The sequence below is a fragment of the Neodiprion pinetum genome, chromosome 5, assembly GCF_021155775.2.
Source record: "Neodiprion pinetum isolate iyNeoPine1 chromosome 5, iyNeoPine1.2, whole genome shotgun sequence".
NCBI classification, from domain to species: Eukaryota; Metazoa; Arthropoda; class Insecta; order Hymenoptera; family Diprionidae; genus Neodiprion; species Neodiprion pinetum.
Window position 1 is genome coordinate 23,114,522 of NC_060236.1, and position 20,112 is coordinate 23,134,633.

A 20,112-nucleotide genomic window follows, 5' to 3' on the forward strand; every position below is an offset into this window, starting at 1 on the left:
GAACAGTTTCATTACTTGCATACTAGCCAAGTTCTGCTTCGAGGATTGTTCGATTCGAAACCTTTCGCCGCATTTTTTTTTACACGTATTTCACAGACTCAAAATCCGTACGCTATAGGTATTCGTGATATTTCGATAGTTTTTGTCCGCGTTGTTCGATCAAAGATTGCATTCAAAAATTGGTAATCGAATAGCTGTAAATTCGTAACAATAAGTCGAATTTTTTCAACGACTGATGACCGAGATGCGAGTTGCGGAATTGCAGTGCTTGGTAGTTGGAACGCCGGAAGCTCGGATATTCTGCAAAGCGGACGGCAAATGGTGAATTGCGCAGCGTTCCTGTTCTGCTTATAAAGAAGTACTTGCTAATCTCGTCGAGAATTTATACCGCGAATTAAGGTTAGCTCATTCTACGTAGTACGAGATCAGCTGTCCTTTGCGCGGTGAATTGGATACTTGTACGAGATTCGCATTCGTCAACTCTCGAGTCTCGTGTTACATCGAATTCCAACATTCATCGCTCATCGTAAAACGAAAATCTTGCTTGATACAATTAACAAATCAAATTTTAATCGCTCGGATCCACGTTTTACTAAAAAATTGTGTTTCGACATATTTTTCAAGTGGATTTTGAAGTTCAAATAAACGATAAAGATTCTTTCGGAAGAGGCAGAAATTGACCGGTTCATCGCATACGAACTAAATGTGGATAATTTCAACGAAGAAAGTTTGGTTATCGGAAAAACAATTCGATTTTCAGATGAAATGCGAACAGAGCAGTACTTCAATTGATATTCCTGACGTTGCCGAGATGTGTAAAGCTTTTAATTTTTCATTTTCCTCGCGCAATAAAAATTTAAGCTGCGTTATCAAATTTTTCACTTTTCAACTGCGGTTAGCGAATCAAAAAAGTTCAAGTATCGTTAATCACTCATTGGTAAGTAAGAACGGATTCCTATTACGAATTTTAAGTCCAAGCTGAAAGTCCAACCTGCGTCTCATTCTATCATAACTTATCCCATACGTCATGAATCTATTGTCAAAGCGGTCAAGACTTGCCACCATAATAAAAGTAATAAAAAAAAAAAACAAAAAAAAAAACAAAAACACTTGTAACCTTTTCTCTTCACTATTTACGTTAGTACATAGTAAAGTATAATAAGAGGGACACTGACAAAAAGACATTGCATGTCAGTCATAACAATAAAATATATGCGACACGTATAGTGACATACATTATAGATGCAGCAAAACAAATATAAGTAAAAAATATGTATAGGCATAACGTTTGACATAAATGTAAAAAATTTATGTAGCACACGATATTAGAAACGTGGAAAAAGTGTACAGTTCTTGGTAAATGTGACAGCAAATAACAATAGGTAGTCTATAAGTAACATATCTTTAGTGTGTATTTCGCTTGTTTTATGCTTCCGTTTGTATATATATATATATACATTAGGGTGATTCAAAAAAAAACAAAAATTTTTTTTTTTCTCGCAAACAGGCTTAAAATTTCCTTTTGGCGTAAAAAAGTGCCAGTTAAAATTTGAGCCCTTAATATTAATATTAAAGTTGTCCGCATCGCGCTTTTCTATTTCCCATAAGAATAACATGGGAAAAATTTTTTTTGCACCTTCTGATTTTTATTGCTAGCCTATCGTGTGTCATAAAAAAAAAACCATGACTTAATCTTGTAGAAAATTGAACGCTCTACAAAAAAGGTCTCTTATGATTTGTTGCGGAAACTAATAGTTCAAAAGTTATTCGAGGTCAAAATCCAAGTTATCGCAAATTTTACCGTTTTTAATGCATTACAGCGAATTTCATGGTTTGATTAAAAAAATTTATCAGAAAATTTGTGTTTATCTTGAACTTAGTCTTAAGGAAAAATAAGTTCAAGATAAACACAAATTAAAAAAATTTATCAGAAAATTTGTGTTTATCTTGAACTTAGTCTTAAGGAAAAATAAGTTCAAGATAAACACAAATTTTCTGATAAATTTTTTTAATCAAACCATGAAATTCGCTGTAATGCATTAAAAACGGTAAAATTTGCGATAACTTGAACTTTGACCTCGAATAACTTTTGAACTATTAGTTTCCGCAACAAATCATAAGAGACCTTTTTTGTAGAGCGTTCAATTCTCTATAAGATTAAGCAATAGTTTTTTTTTATGACACACGATAGGCAAGCAATAAAAATCAGAAGGTGCAAAAAAAATTTATCCCATGTTATTCTTATGGGAAATAGAAAAGTGCGATGCGGACAACCTGAATATTAATATTAAGGGCTCAAATTTTAACTGGCACTTTTTTACGCCAAAAGGAAACTTTTAAGCCTGTTTGCGAGAAAAAAAAAAATTTTTGTTTTTTTTTGAATCACCCTAATATACATATATATGTCGGATACAATACACGACTCGATTATACGTCGAATGCTGCTCAAATACTTTCGTGACAGACGCAGGCACGATATCCTTCTTTTATCACACAGACGAACATCGTACGAATGTACCAAACGCGAATACCGCGCCCTGATTTATGTCAACAAATACCACGCGCATACAGAGAAACGGGCAAACAACTTGTCGGGAGGTTCGTCCGATAGAAAGAGAGAGAGGGGACGTTGGCCTTGCCGCGACACGATAATTTTTTATCATCCCTGAATATTTGTATAAAACTTACTGTTAATCGTGTTTACGGTAATATTAATATTTTTACCGATTCTGTCGCAGGTCTGCGTACGTGTGTATTTTTACGGTGAGCGTATCGAACGCATGCGTGTAAAATCGAAATTCTTTGGCGATCGTGATCTGCGGACGGTCGAAATGAATGAAACCGGAAGTAACGTCGAGCCGCTTGGCTGCGACGCGTCCTTGCATTAGACTGCTTGCGCTATTCGAATGAGGGCGACATTTTTAAACGGTACATATTCGAACATCGATGTATAGATTCAAGTATAGGCACTGGACTCTTTCAAATTCAGGATGCAATTTTTTTGTTTTTTCATTACTCTTTCTTCCGGTCGAACTAGATCCGAAAAACAGCATGTGCCTTGCAAAAATTACTCCGGAAATATGGGATTTTTGGCGTACGTCTAAGAAGTGCCTTAGAGTACGTGTGACTTTTACCTATTCGAATGACATCTTAAAAAAACATGCTTATTTCGAAAAGAGAGAAAAAAAAAAAAAAAAATCGTAATAATCGTGACTACCATCTCATGTGAATCTAATAGTCACGGAGATGATTGAATTACCTTCAAAAATTATGAGATCCTTTTTTCACATTCGGGCAACCATGGAAACCAGATACGTATTACAGAATCAAGAATTTTCGTATCTTCTGTTCGGAATTGCGGAGAAAAGCTGACTTTCGGTGAAAATGTGGTCAGTGCAACTGTAGAACCGTACTGTGCACAGACGATCAGGCACCTCTAAGACTTGAGCTAAAAATCTTACACTTCGGTAGGATTTAAAGTTCTGTAAAAACAATCGTTCAAATACTGTTCACGCAAAAAACAAGTAAAAGAACATCGCCTCAATTTTAAACAGTCTAATAATTCTCTTACCGAGTTTTTTATTCGATTTATTTTATTACTATTGTTTGTTTTTTCCAGTGTGCAGAGGGATTTTGCTGTAAGACACAAGCTAACAGATCGACAGAATTACAGAAACATACAGAAACGGAGAACTGACATTGCGTATATTCTATATGTTGTTGGAAACGCCGTTACCGACAGGGTAATCCTTTAAACACGTAGACACAATAGTTAGACATAGAGCGCTATTGAGAACCATGCCTTGTGCGTTATTTTTTTTTTTTTTTTTATGGTCACAGAGCCGAGAGTCGATACTTCAGAGAAGCCAAGCCAAGCCGTTTGCAACAATCTATCCTACAGTGAATACCACAGAATTAATGTTAAAAAGTACTTGACGTTTTTTCTGCTTCCAATCTCTAACGTATTTTGCCAGGGTAGCGAAACGCGAATGACAGATGAACTCGCGGGTCTCTGAGTATGATTAATTTTGGATAAGAATATAAGATTTGCACTGCAGATTCGAATTCCGCAACGGCCGTTACCCCGTAACCATTTAACGCCCGAATTGTACGAGGGGATCGGGTGGCTTGACTTGATTATGTTAACCAGGCAGCGGTTACCTGACACTATAATTGAACTTACCTAACACTCTAAACGCGCGGTATATACGCGAGCATATTACTGGGTAAGCGGTGTACAAGTATCGTATGCACCTTGATGCGATATGCCTTAAGTCTACAAAATTGTACCATTTAAGGAGGCTTAGCTCCCGCAAAATACAATTTTTTAATGAAAACTCAGATCTGGCCACACCGGAACCCAAGCGGATTATTATATATATATTTATATTATATATATTAGTGTATTGTAAGGATGTGTTTGTGAATAAACGTTTACGTGATTTTCTTCATTTCTGCGTCGACGAATAAAATTCACCCCTTCAGCGGTAGAAGTTCTGGTCAATTCACAATCGTCAAATTTTTTTAGGTTAGAGACAGTTGGTCACCCTGGCAAAGAGCCAATATCGGATTGTAGCGCTTGCGCATTAAATTTCACCAGATGACGTACCATGCAGTCGTTAAGAATTCACTCTGCGTGTATAACTATGTACGAATAAGCTTTGCCACAAGCTGTAATAACTTGAAAATTGTCCATTTTATAACTGTGGTATAAAAATTACGAAAATGTATTGATACAATCGGAGCTTTGTACACAAAACAAGAATGGCTTGAATTTGATAGGATAAAGGAAAAGAGGAAATAAAATAAAAACCGACAAGCACTCGAAAATTAAGGATTTATGTTCATCTAATTGCACGTTCACCTACTTACGATTCGAATAGCGAGCCGTGCGTTCTTGTGATACCTATTATACCCATTACTAGATGCGTTGTGACCAAACGTAGGCCCGCGCGCTCGTTTCAATATGCTAAAAAACGCGTTCTTGTAAGATAAAAATACTTGACCCAAAACGCAACGCACTCTATATAACTACATAAACCACAGAGCGCGCGATCAGTTTACCCAACGGCTATGACACCGTGCAGCCGTTGGTAAGAAATATAAAAATAAATTCATTTCAAAATACGTCTATACGTACACACGTATGATCGATTCAATGAGGAATTCGGAAAAACCAAAAAAAAAAAAAAAACGAACATAAAATCCATGAAATTTCATACCAATTACGATCCACCGACATGATAGACGCATAAAGATCAGCGTTCATGGGACATCAGGTCAGATACGTATTCCTGCCCAGATGCTCATGCGAGATGATTAAAACTTCTCACTAATTGAATAGTTAAATACCTCTAAGTGTACTGCATAAACATTCCCGACCATAATTCTGTGACACCATTTAGAAGCTGCTGCGGTGTTAACGCGCGTTTGCGGAAATCTATAGTAAGGCGTGACGATGGTTGCAGCAGAGAAAAAACGGAATAAGATATATATATATATGTGCATATGAAAACAACAACAAAAAAATTTACAATAAAAATTGATACGCCGTAGGATATATACACACACATACATACATTTCAACGGTTGTTATGTAACTCGTCTGATACGGTGTATTATACGAGAAACCGTTCTACCAGTGTAAAATAATCACGTGACATTAACAGTCAGTATCGCGGACTATCCATTGTCCTATTTTATTATTGTTTGACGAGTTGTGTTTTTTATTTATTTATTTTTTTTTTGTTTTTTATTTTTCTCGCCTTTGCAATTACTTTTTGTGCTACATAATATATGTTACGTAGGATTACGTATATAGCTATGTATACATATATATATGATATACATGCACGTGTTATTACACACGGAAAGATAGGTATTATAGATTAGTGGGTAATGTGTTCTACGTGCGGAGATAACTGTACAGGTATATTCATTTGAATAACCATTGTGATTATGGGCTGTTTTACGCACCTAGATCTTAATATTTATTTGTCTCATTATACACGATCTGTCATACGTTAAGTTATAGGTATGTATATTAATGCGTAACCGATCGCTATACGTACGTATTATACATATGTATATGGGACGGGCGGCAATGGTTTTCTAAACGCACGTATTGATTTCGATCGATGAATAAAATCAATAAATCGGTAATTTATTAATCGTACGGTGAAACCGCGTAAGATCGGAGATATGCATGATGAAAATAATCGGCTGTATCAACTATTCAAGCTCTTGTCTGACGTAAAAATTTTTAAATTAACACCTACAATATTCATTTTATTCCATTTGGTTTCACTGATTGAACGGCAGAGACTTTACCGATTCAAAATTTTATTCGACACTTCTTTATGTATAATAATCGCTAATTTTTTTCCCAACAATTTTGTTCGTTTCACAATCATACAGAATTAAATTATATCTATAATCATCTTAGTTTTTGATCGATTAAGAAATTTCGATCGATTAATATTGTAACAAATAAAGTTTTCGTCGTTTAATTATGCTTGTAATGTAGGAATTTAAAATCATCAAGCACGAATTATCTACCGGTTGGATTACTCATGAGTGAAAATCATCACGGGTTTCACGTTTAGTTTCATCTTCCGCATCCCTAACCACTTCTATTTGTTTACCAGTCTGGCCGATTATTACGGATAACATTCGCTTGGTTCACGACATTTTTTCTCCTTATAATTTAAAATATTTGCGGAGAAAACGCGAGGAAAATGTTCGGGACCCAAATATTTGACCACTGGAACTCGATTAGCGTGATTGTTTTTTCCGCCCGTGTACCGGAAATCCGGTATCGGATTCTCCGGTTCGTTATTTACACTCGAGATAAACGCGGAGGTTGTAATCGAGTATCCTTGACTCGTGAACTTTATCTACTCGATAATGGCGGTTGAGATTGCATTACGGATGAACAATGACGTTGATTCGAGAGCCTGCGTGAACGGCGCCGAATTCGTTGACCGACCAATCAATTACGCGTTTGCAAGCTCACCTTGTGAATGTTCCTAAATTAAAGTTTACAACAACGCGTCGATTGAATTTTCACGAACGTAGATCGAGATGTCGAATATTGCGTGATCGGTTGGGGCGATTCTTTGGCGTCGAACAACTCGACTTTATTTCAATGTTTATACCGGAATAAAATCCACGATCTTGTCTAATAACTGTCGTTTTATTTGGCACGAGAGTTTAAGGACGTATAAATTGATGATGTAACGAAGTAGCCCTCGCGAGGATTATAATAATTCATAGATAGATCGCACGTATAGATCAAGTCTATAATATGTATATTATACGAAATTGACGCGTTTTACGGATATTATAACTATTCTAGACTTTTAGACTTTTAGACACTTAGATTTTATCTGGGAAGTTGACCGAACGCCGAATTTCATTCGTCACTTGAATTTGAAGATCCACTATCGTGTTGCAATACGTGTCAAGCATGCTGCGAAGATTATGCAATTTATACGTTATTTTTGCTAAGTCGTTTCATTTCAATCAAGACACATAAATATTCGTACATTATAGGTAACCGTGTATCTGCGATATTTTGAAACTGCCGAGATTTGCATCGGCAGTTATGTCGCACGGGTATATTTAAAAATGTCGCTAAAAAGGAATAAATCAATGAAAAATTTGCACAATAACGAGTATCGAATAAAACGAGTATGAAGAAAGAAAGAAAGAAAGAATAAAAAAAAAAAAAAAAAACTTTTCCGCCTCAAATAACAACCTTTACCCAAAAACTGGGACTCGACGATTCTCAATTCAGCGCATAAAAATATATTTAAAATAAATCCATCGTCCTTCCATGCGGTCGAATTTGCGGTAAAATTCAAGTCATAAAAAAGAACGTCAACCGTATCAATGAATCTGATAAAAACATTGGAATTACTCGTACTAATAATTATCACCGCATACTCACCGCAGTGCGGTCGGAAGTTGTGCCTTTGGATCGGAAACTCAGTAGTAAGTCCTAATCCTTGGTGCGACGGTGTTGGGAGAGTTGAAGAAGGGTAAGAAGAGAAGGTAAAGAAGTAAAAGAGATAGAGAGAAAGTCTCTTGCTCGTTGAGCAAAGGCTTGAATAGAATCGGCGATCAAGGAAGGGATCAACAAACGATTTTTACACTTGATGTTCTCTTCTCCGTTATCACTTTGACGATCACAAACTGCAGCACTTTTCACCGAATAATTTGCCGCAGCTGGTTTCGGTCAGTTTGACGTTTGAAGTAGTGAAATTTTTAGCAAACATGTGAACTTTGTTTATACAAATCTTTTTTACGTTAAAAAACAACTTTATTTATTTCTTTATTTATTTATCCTCTCGTCGCGAATTATTTAATAACGAAGTTGCCTCGTCGCGTTACAACAACGAACTTTAATCCCCGGATTATTTACACCGTAAAATCCGCCGTTAGCTGTACATGTACAAATACATGAACATGCCTTTAAATTGTTTATTAATTATAACAACCAAGGGCTCATTATCAGCTGCGACGAACGAATCTATGGTACAATATTTTTGCTTATTCGTATAAATAATGTGCGCGTGTAAAAGAGAGAGAGAGAGAGAGAGAGAGAGAGAGAGACAGACAGAGACAGAGAGAGAGAGAGAGAGAGAAAGAGAGGGATTGTTTATATACACCAGCCGAGTGAGAGGAATTACTGTTTCATTCACAATTTGCGTTTATTATTTCCTTCGGTTCATCCGTAATTCAACGTTCGATTGTCTTCCGTTAATTTGTTTATACGTATATATTATATGTATATATATATATATATATATATTGACGCGATCGTTTTTTCTTCCTCGGTGTACGATACAAGGTCTTATATTTTCAATTAAATTGTGTATTTATTGCGTGGAGTAAACGCGGTGTCGGATATCGAAGAGATTATTGGCGCTGCTGGTGATCCGTGAGAGACAGCGAGTCGAGATGAAGTGAGTGTCGTTTCGAATACTGCACACGTTTGTTCAACCAGCTAAATGCTGCCTACCTGAGCCGCACCTCCCCCACTATAATATCACGGTTATACCGATGCTGTGTACTCGTGCACGCCTTTATCGTACATACGTAGGTACGTAAATACACGTAACGCATACTCGAAGAGTGGTAGGAAACGTGTGTCAGAGAAGCCGCCTGCAACCCGCGGCTAGAGCACGATTTCCAGTGTGATTAACGCTCCGAATTCTAGCCTCCTTTACGCCCGGGAATAAATTGCCCGAGGCTATCGCTAGCAGCCGGCCAAAAACGCAAACCGGTATAACGTTCGTTACTCGTTTACTTCATTTTTTACACAGCCGTGTCGGAGCTCTTGTATCAGTTATTCTGTAATTCGCAGATAACGCGGGTCGACCTCAAAAAAAAAAAAAAAAAAAAGAAAAAAAAAAAAAAACAATTATTTTCATCGAGTTTGTTTCATTGAGTTAAATAAATTTTGATTTTGTATCGAATAATAAACAAAATCTTCGTTTAGCACTTCATGTAAAAGTTTGCGTTTCTCTTTTTTACCTTAATAAACAGTCTTGAAGTTTTCGGTTCACAGCTGTGAGAAAAAGATTCAAGACTTCTTTATCAACGTAAAAAAGACAGAAGCAAAATTTATAAGTAATAAACCAAGATTTTCGTTATTATTCGATGCGTAGAGTTGTAATTTGTTTTTGTAAATATAAACTTCAGAAAAAAAGAAATCAGTTGACCTCCGATTAATTGTTAATTTTGAATATTAAATCCAAGTTTGTTTAGCTGTTATTTACAGTAAATTTTTGAGAAGATAGGTTAATTTTCTTAAAATTCCAAATATCATTCTGGTTTTTGCAGAAGCAAACTTTATCTAATGAAACCGTTTTTTTATTTTATTAATCACGTGGAAGAAATGAAAATTTTGTCACAATTCCTGTTGTCCGGTGTAATTCGTTGCCACTTATCGCATCGCTGAGTTGAAGAAATTAGTAATTAAAAAAATGAATTATTCCAATGACTAATTGACATTTCGCTACATTTAGTTCCGACAAATTGGTGTACGGAAGATTCGTCTACCAAGCACAAGAATAAATCGCAAATGACCCCAAAAGTTCGTTACAAACGAACCCGTAATTTTCTCTTTCATATTGCTTGGAAATATTGTTATACAATATTCGATGGAATCAATACACAAACGCATCATTAATCTGATTCATTTTAATTGCATCAATTAAATCATGAATCGATCAAATTATGTGACATAATTGAATCTAAACAAATTCGACTATAAGCAGAGGTGTGGAGAATTTGTGACACGGTTTCACGACGAGGATGTTAGAAATGATCGAACCTGATGGTTTCGATATAATTCTACCGTTTTTCGACTTGCCTTGTTTACTTATCGATATCCAGCGACCGCGTGAAAAAAATTTAACAATTCAAAATCTCGTTTCGAGACATTGATTATAGCGTTCCCGATTTTTTTCACATAGGTTTTCCTCACCGCAATGCGGTTTCCCAGCAGTGTTTCCATGTTTCGCGTTTATAAAGTCTGGTCTATTCATTTGTTTGTTTATTTCATTTTTTTTTTTTCTTTATTTATTATTCAGATTGATGCACAATTTACACGCAGACACAGTGCGGCTGGTTTCGCAACCGCGTGAGCGATCTGTTTCTAAAAAAAGCATTTGGAGACTTCAGTTACGAAATGAAATTCGTCCGTGAATATGTAGCGCCATGAAATTGTGCTACGTTCGAGTCTCCGATATTTCGTATGTTACGGTACATAAAGTTCGATTTATGTATCTATTTGCTGCTTTTTTTCGCGCAATACTGTCTCAACATATTCAGAGGTCATTTCATTGATGTTTCTATTTCTACGCCATTTTTTTTTTTTTTTTTTTTCTTGTCACACCATTTCGCAATTCGGACATAGTTACCGATTTATGTCGAATTCTCAAACCGTCACGGTAATTGTCCTATTTTCAAACGGATTTTCTTTACAACCTGAAAGTATGCGAGTTGGGAAATTTTCAATTTCCAACGCCTTCAAGTTTCCTCCTGTAGCACTTGGACTACATTTTGCTATAATTGCACGCGGTCCGAACCATGAATATCAATAGAATTGTGAAATTCCAGTGAAAGAAAGTTGCAAAGTTTTATACATCGCAATAACGAGGAAAAGAAGATTTCAATTTTCTTCGTCAAAAATATATATATAAAAAAATAGACGACTTGCAGGCAAACGAGTACCCGGCACGAAGTAAGGATACTGTAAATAGTGAAATTTTTGTTCTATTTTTTACTTCGTCTTAGAGCGAAAGAAGGTGAAATTTTTCAAACGATTTGAAAAAATCGCTTTCGAGTCCGGAGAAGGAAGATGAGACCTATAAAATTTTCTCGAATCCCGAGGTTAACGACTGCATTTAATCGACGAAATCTGTTTACCGCGGCATATTCGCGACCTCCGAAGCCGTAAATTTGCACTCTCGTAACCTCGGCGAGATAAGTTGTAGAGGAATGGGTGGCTGTCGGATGTGTACGGAGGTGAGTAGGCAGCGGTGTGGAGGGTATATAAGTTGCACGATCGTGACTGGCGCGAATTGTCGCAACTATTAAGGTCAGAAGACCATTTGCGCCTTACTCGGAGCGATGTTCGAGATCTCGGGAGCTCGCGAGGACGGCGTTCGCGATCGGTAAAGGCTAAATTTACGTCGTGACGCAGCCGGGGACCAAAGTCTGCAATAAACAAAAATATTTTCCTTCAATACCGTAGGCAAAAGTACCGGACGTAGGCAGATGATCGGTATTTACCGAAATCATCGAACCGCTTAGCGCTGCTCGAATCTACAAGTTCCGACCCTATTCACATTTTGCGGAGTGTCGAGAATGATTATCGTTAGGAAACGGTACTGAGTTTTACCGGATTTTCAGTCACGTTGGGTGTTGTGTATCTGACCCTTGATTCTTCCGAGTTAGCTCACCGATTTTTTGTATTATTGCTTTCACTCTCGAAGGCGACAAGATTTTACATCCATATTTTTTTAAGCGATTTTAATTGGCTACAATTTTTCGAAGCGACGATATTGATCGACACGATTATGAATATCTGAAATAATTCTGAAGAATCCTGTGTCGTGTATTCAAATTTTTCAGCACCGAGCCGGTCGACCGACTTTCTCATCAAACTTGAATGAAAATAAAATTTCTCGAAAAAACGTCAAGAACATATACCGAATTATTTTTCAAATCAGAAGGAAAGTCGGTTCATTTTAGTTTAATGCTCGAAAATTTTTACGTCTGATGTACAGTTTTTTTTATAATTGTGTCAGATTTTCAAAACGTGTCGATCGGTATGGTTTTTTTCAAAAAATGATAGCTAATTCAAACCGATTCGGAAAATGTCGAAAGAAAACTTAGTACCTTCGGGAGTCAAAACATTCGTACAAAAAAATTGCAAGCCAAATTGGAGAGGTCAAGAGTCAGACCCAGGTCGATTTGTGATGGAATGCCCCTTACATTTCACCAAAATCAATTTATATTGACCATCGGCACTGTACTTTTATCATAGTACAAGGAATCACTGTCACAGTATTTCGCAGAAAGTTAAAAGTAATTTTTTTTTTCATCAATCAAATACTTTCTCTTTCTTCATTGATATTTTTCCTTGTTTATCGTTATAATGAAAAAAATTAATAGCCGTGCGTGCGATTTGACGCTCGCGATATGTGCCTAGATATCGTGAATTGGTACGGATAATTCCTGCATTGACGATGCAGCTTCCACTTTCAAATAACTTATCCGCTTCGTATAATTTTATACAGCAGATTTTTTTACAATGCTGAATCAGCTTTCACAGGTAAACTGTAACAGTGATATTCCATAATTTATTAAAGTTTTGTTGATAACGCATAAGTTTCCGGTACCTTATACTTGGATAGAAAAAAAATCGCTGCTGCTTAAAATCAAATAATGCGGAAAAAAGAAACCACGACAGTGAAAACTTGACTTTTAATTTTTATTTGAAAATCAGCGTACTCGATAATCACTTTTTTATCTCTTTCTCTCTCTCTTTCTCTCGCGATATCTCGGGAACGTATCGCTCTCTCGATAGAACTCGAAAGAACAGATAATTATCATGCATGCACGAAATTCCAATGTTCGCTCAATCTCGGTACGTATGAAAAACAATGCAATCACGATTCTATCACGTTTATTAGAATGGTGTATGCAAATTTTATGATTGCACAAAAATTACAATACACATACGTAAACCCAGAACGAAGAAACAGATATAAACAGAAAAATTGGTACATAAATATCGGGATTATAGAAACACTTATTCGCGATAATGCATGCGCGCAGTGCGGAAAAGAGGCCTTTTCAGCACTCCGCGCATGCGCATCAGCAGACTCACTCGACCGTCGTAGAAACGGTTACTTTGTGTACGGAAAACACGTATGGAGAACCGCGTAAGACATTCTCGGGTTATGTGAAAAAGTAAACAGGTATCACGTAAAAACCCTCTATCGAAATTTATTTATCGTAGGCGAAAGTGACGAAGAAATGTAAAAAACCGAAGAAAAAAAAAAAAAAAAAAACAAAGTTAACAATCAATTACGATTCCCGTATATTTGCGTTACAAAATCGATTGACGACTAGATGACGATGATCACGCATCGTTGATGATTATCGACACGCCGGTGATTTGATGAACGTGAACAGAGTCCTACGACTCTCTCTCTCTCTCTCTCTCTCTCTCTGAAATCTTTACTTTCCAGCATGTGAGTGAATATCGCATGCGTCTACACGCAGTAAATATGAACGATAGAAAAATGGATTTGAAACAGCCTGGCAGACAGCTGCAGAGGTCGAGAGAGGAGACCTACGCAGGTCGGCCCTCGCCTCCTCGGCGGAAAATGATTCTTTTTTAAAAATAGGCATCGACCTTGAATACACCAAGATAGGTATGTGTAACGCGGCTTCGGTCGGTCCAGACATAACAGTTTGTCAAATTCTTCCTCTCTTGTTCTCAAACTTATTTGTTACGCGTAGATGGACAAAAATTTATCGATTTTAGGTACACAATTTCAATAACTACATATCAAACTATTTGCCTGGGATGATATGTTTCAGTAGGATTTACTGTAATTGGACCGACTCAGTGATAGTTGTCCTCCTTTATTATTTATTTTCAATAATTTTCATTGATTAATTACCGCTCATTTATACAATTTAAAGATGCGTCGGGATTAGTTATCAAGATTTTTAGAAACTTTTGTAATACTTTTGAAATTGTGTAAACGCGTTCTTAAAATTGCATCAATCAGAGTTTCAATTCTCGTCTACAAAAAGGTGGAGAAGAATACGATCAACAAAAAATTGAATTTGTAACGTTGGATGCGGCAGGTAAGCAAAAAAGTAAAATTTTAAAAAATGCAGCCAAAAAATAGTCGGTAAGTGCGAATTGTTCTTCGAATTGTGAGTGTTCAACGTAAAGTGAGGTTATGAAAATATCGAATGAAGCAAAGACAGAGAGTAACGCGGAAGAGTAAATAGCGCATAAATTTTACAATGTCGACACGGAATATTATTATAAACAAGTTTCTCGCAAGCTGCCAATGTACGGCATGTGGTAGCAAGTGATTAAATGAAACGAATTGTTGCCGAGGGGGGTCAACCGGGCATCGCAAGCAGCCATCTTTAATTGATATATGAGCTGCGAAGAAGCGGATCTAACCAGCTAGTCCCGATCTCTTTGACTTGACTGTATGGACGTATTAGTGTGATGTACTTATAAAATAATCGTCTACATAAGTGAGAGTATTGAATGGAGCAGAGAGCGCTAATAGCGAAGGAAAGTTACAATTAACCGTGTGTCGGGTATATTTTTCTCCAATAGCACAAGTACATACGAATCAATTACCAAAACGCAGCTAAAACTGAATTCTTGACACGATAAGGGCGATTGAAAAATGTCTACAGTTTTTATCGTTAAATATTTCTGCCGCGAGTCGAGACGCTAGGTCAAAGTCAACATGGCCGCCGTTTACACGCTTGCGATTATTTTTCGGTTGGGCGGAAGTTTTGAGATCTCATTGTGTATCACATTTTATTTAACGTTGAACCAAATCGTGGCAGAAATAGTTCAGTTGCGTAAGAATATGTGTGAACCGTGAGAATAATTGAGACAAATTTTATAACCTGATCATAGTTACTTCTTCTCGTTTAAAAAATTTAACTCTACGAGTGTCTGTACGATGCAAATTTTTCCGGTAACTGGTAGATAATCAGAAATAGTAAGTTCCAGCTTGTTTACTTAAACATAACGCAGTAATAGTTCGTCACTTATTACGCTTTACAAATTATTCAAAGTACATATTATCACCAGAAATGTGTGCTTAGAAGTATGCAAATATTGAAAATCGTAGGACCCTATAATGTATGATTATAAAATCTCGAAGGTCAGCGAAGTTGCGTTGCTAACAAAAATTCCGTCGCGTTGTTTTCGCCTTGAGAAACTTTTCACATCAAGGATTTTCATACTGGCTCGTAATTTCTTGAAATCTCGTACATTTCGACGATATTTCTTAGTGAGAACAGGAAAAGCTAGTATTTTTATATTTACCGGTCAATTGGGAATTCACATACGTGAATTCTTGTTTCGAAAAGTTCCTCCATGGGTGGTAAACATGATTTAAGAAAGCTCGGGATACATTTTAATACACGTGATCTTAGTGGTGTGTGTTATATTATCTGGTGGCGTTATGGAATTCTTCAGAAATAAAAGTAGACACATTTTTTTTTTTTTTTACTTGTAATAAAGTGCAAGTATTTTTCAGTTAATTAACTTCTTGAATTATTTCGCAACTTTAAGAACTGTCGTTCCACGAGTTTTTCGATCAATCGTGCATAGCTGTAAATACATCTTATCAGAGCAAAAGTTATAGGAAAAAACCGTCGATTTGGACAAAGAAAGATAGTTGTTATTTTTTTCAAATATCATTCAGGCTGACATTATAATTACCGCATAAATATAATACATTGCGTTCTGTTCGCAACAAGCTATAATTTTTTTCTTCATATTTTTTTATACTCATGGTAGGAAACGTGAACCGGTCGCAGAATGACGTATGGCAATATTCATTGAGCTCTGTATTCAGCATTATCATAATTTTGATAAAACCTCCGCTTGTGTTGTTGTTAGTCATCGTGGTGTAGTGATATTTCGTACTGCCGATGGTGTGCGCGTTGAAAGGAGATGTATGAAAACAGAATAACAATGTAAGCGTAAAAAAAAAAAAAATAAAGTGCTATGTACGGATCGTGAAACTTGTTCAAAATAAGTGAGAATAAACATATCACCTCGTAAAAACGGGAATAAAAATACTTGAGAAATTAGGTAAATCGATTATACATAATTTACGCGTTGAATTATAAGCACAGTTAATTGTGTACGTAATACTTGTTCGACAAATAAAATTTCGCCTGTGGTATGCGGGCGTGAGTAGGGTAAGCTTAGGCGATTGTCTAAACTGCATAAAAACTAGTATAAATACGTGCACCGCACGTAAAAATACCGCATAATATTAATATTTGACATTTAAATAGATGTAAATTATGCACTGTGAAAGAGTGTATTCTACAAAATAACATTTGCCAGTGCAGTAATGTCACGCGTAAATAATTCATAAGCTTGTAAGATTCACGACTGTCTTGCAGCCTATCCGATAATTATATTAACCGATGGTCAATCGCGTATCGTATATATTACTTGGAGTAATTTATTACTTCATTGACACTCAATTTCTGTGAACTTGTATCCGCAGAACGTGACGCTGCGAGTCGTTGGATATGAGTTTGTTGGGAAATAATCATGTACGAACGTTGTTCTAAGGCCTTATCACTCCGTGGTATCGTCATTAAACGCGTAACCACTTTACACCCATACTCCCGATTCCAGACAGAAGGATATTAATATTTACACAGTTGACTTCCGAGCTTGCAGCGAGACCACAAATTTGTCAGTCTTACATTTACGCTCTATAAACAATACGTGCGGTTAATCAACGCCAGCCAACATCCTGCACAACGAGTCGTAAATGGCGCACACAGATAGTAGCCCAATTTGTATACATGATTTTTGAAATTTTCCGTTCGTTTCGAAATTTGTTTTTTGCTAATAATGGTTACATAATTTTCTAAACCAACGCGGACGCTTTGTTCTCAAACGATTTATTAATCTTTCGTTCTAGCATCAGTTTGTAGATGAGATCGTGACGAATCCAACGATATGCCACAAAGCCCTATTTGAGTCACTTGATCAGGAGTTATCTTGTTTTTAACAACAAGCGCCAGAGCGGTGAAGCAGACACGCTTACCGTAGCACGCCCGTTCTGCGGACCATCATGCACGAGTCGAACGCTGCGCTGGCTGCGCTCTTACGCATTGGTACGCAATATTTCGGTATTTAGGCACCGGGATGGTACTTTGTTGGGTATCGTTGGATTCGGCTCAATCCCCGTTTCAACGCTGCTGATAAGAAATTCGCCTATTTCAACTTTGATTCCTTTCGTTACACTTCTCCTCTCTCCGAGTTTTAAAAATAATTGTAAGGTCGGTTTGGTGACATCTGACGAATTCCAGCGTTTTTATAGCCGCTTTGTATCTGTGTACTTTTTTCTCTCGTGCTGTACAATTTACGGATGCATACGCATGCGATCATACATGTTTTGTACGGATATCTCAAGTATCACCGGAGTTTAGTATAGCCTGTATACTTGGCCCATTCGAAGGAAGATTGATCGAGGATTTAACAAGCGGGAAAGATCACCGCACAATGCCCGTAAAATGAAATCATGCCAAGGTTTGATTGCCCATGTCGGTGCGAGACCCCGAGTATGCCTTGAATGAACTTCTATAATCGGCGGTTATTATATACGCTCGCGTAAACAAAGACAGCCAGGCTATCTCTCGCGGCGGCTCCGCCCTCGAGAAGGCTGCTCTGCAAGTTCAGAAGTGTAAACGAAAGTATACGTAATAAATAACGGAAAATTTACAGGTGGAAAGAAAACCAAAGAAAAGTAAAATAAAATAATCGTGAAGACGGAAAAGGACGAGGTTATAGATACGTTATTTACGGTATCGGTTAAAAACGGGTAAATGTAAACGATAAAATGACAACGATGATGGTAATAGTATGAGAAGGCAATAAATTATTCTAAATGAAGCGGAATACAGGGAAAAATAAACATTGTGTAAAAATGTGAAAAAATTGAAGTTTGAAAGGAAATTTTTTTCGTTTTTATATACGGTCGTGAGAAAAAAGAAAAACTTACAGTGGTTCCGGCGTTTGCCAAGTCTCGGGAAAGTTGCCCGTAGGGGAACAACCAAAGTCTGAGAGAATGATCAAAGCTTTATATACAGGGAGGCGGCGCGCTGAATGTCGATGCGCCCCCACCACCGCGGATAGCTGTGACCGGCTAACGTCAGCGTTGTTCTTCATCTTCGTCTCGGTACACGTTTTGTCGCCGATATCGCAATCCGGGGTTTAAGGGGTGCCACAAATCACTGCCGAGATATGGACGGCAGTTTGATTGCCGAAGGAGGCGTATCGCCGTACTCCGTACGAAAGTCTCGAAATTTTAACGAAAAATCAAATTCCGTTATCGCGATAAGAGCGGACGCCATTTGCGCGCACACATCGCTGGGACGCGGAAGAACATGCCTCACACACTCGCGCGGCTAAAATCGAACGAGCGAAAGTCGAAGCTGCCCGCAGCTGCAGCTACTCGCGCGCGCAGCTGCGCAAATCGTCGCCGTGCGCCAACGCGAGTTGCAGTTGATTGCGCCGACCTGCTGCAGCAGCGGCTGCAGTCCTCGAACTCGCAAGCGAACCGGACAAACTTATTGTGAATAACCCGGGGTGGGGGGGGGGCGGCGGGAATCCGAGGGGCGGTAGGTATGCAGAATGCCCGCGCTCATCGCGGAACTGTCGTTTTCCACGCTATTTGGGAAATGCAGAAGCTCCGAGAGTCGGCGATCGGACGCGATCGCCTCGCTCTCGAGTGCAGAATTCCAAAATGGCCGCGCGTAGTCGACCGCCTCTTTCACGCCTGGCATGATTACGTGATTCTTGCCTCTCGTCACTGGTTCCGAAGATTTGTTAAATCAGCCGACTGGCTTCCGAGGAACTGGAGGATGACGGCTGTGGAAACCCCGGTGAACGGGGGACGCAGAAACCGCGGAATAAAACTGTGCCAATTATTGACCACGCGCCGTCTCTCTTCCTCCTTCTAAATACATTTCGCATTTGGTACGCGAGTCTCTGCTCTGTATCGCCCGTCTCGCTCTAAAGTTTCATCTCATTCTACATCTCGTTCTTCCCGCCGACCGAGCTATATACATGTTTCTCCACTAAATATAGATCGAACGAGACTGCAGAATTGACTTCGTCGGAGTTATTCCGCCTGTTAGGAGGAAAAAAATATGACGATGAGAAAAAAATTTCCATTCTCGATTCCTCTATCCTGCTCTTACTTTAGCGATAATCAAATAAGTATGATACTGATTGTAGTACTAATTAGGAAAATCGAACGAGAACATCTGACGCCTTAGCCTTACTGTGTGTGAAACACGTTTTCCAGTCCCTTCGATATTACTGTTCAGATTTACCATACATAATATGTTACGGAATATGTGTATCCTGAGTAATTAAGGCTGATCAATGCACTCGCAATATTATGACGTTTTTTTTAGATGACTTCGAAACGGGAATGAAGCATGAGTTTTATATTTATTTTCATAGAATTTCAAAAAATGATTCCATATCCCACATGGGTAAGCGATACGGGACATCACATTTTTAGCAAAAATCATCAATGTCGCAATTGATTACCGCACTTGACAAAAGAAAAAGACGCGATGAGCATTGACGACGTTTCAACTAGATACTCACACATCGTTTTTTAAGAAGAAGAAGAAATAAATTTTCATAATTTGTGTGACGTTATGTTATATGTTTTCATTTTTTACGAGCGCGAGTCAATTTCATGAGTAGTATTTCTGAATCCGCGGTACGTTAAAACTTGAATGTTTCCGCACAGTCCGCAAAATTATGAG

General features: G+C 37.7%; 1 protein-coding gene across 3 annotated transcripts in view; it reads right to left on the reverse strand.

Moving 5' to 3' along the window:
• LOC124220673 (synaptic vesicle glycoprotein 2C) overlaps nt 1-20,112 on the reverse strand; it is a 49,911-nt gene that overhangs the window by 17,410 nt on the left and 12,389 nt on the right. The window contains exon 1 of one of the 3 annotated variants that reach the window (XM_046629906.2): nt 18,330-18,736. The exons of 1 other annotated variant lie outside the window; for it this stretch is intronic. The gene's annotated coding sequence lies outside the window, so the exon portion shown is untranslated. Of the gene's footprint in view, nt 1-7,951; nt 8,560-18,329; nt 18,737-20,112 lie in introns of those variants that run through there. One more of the 3 variants, XM_046629907.2, reaches the window with a different exon arrangement.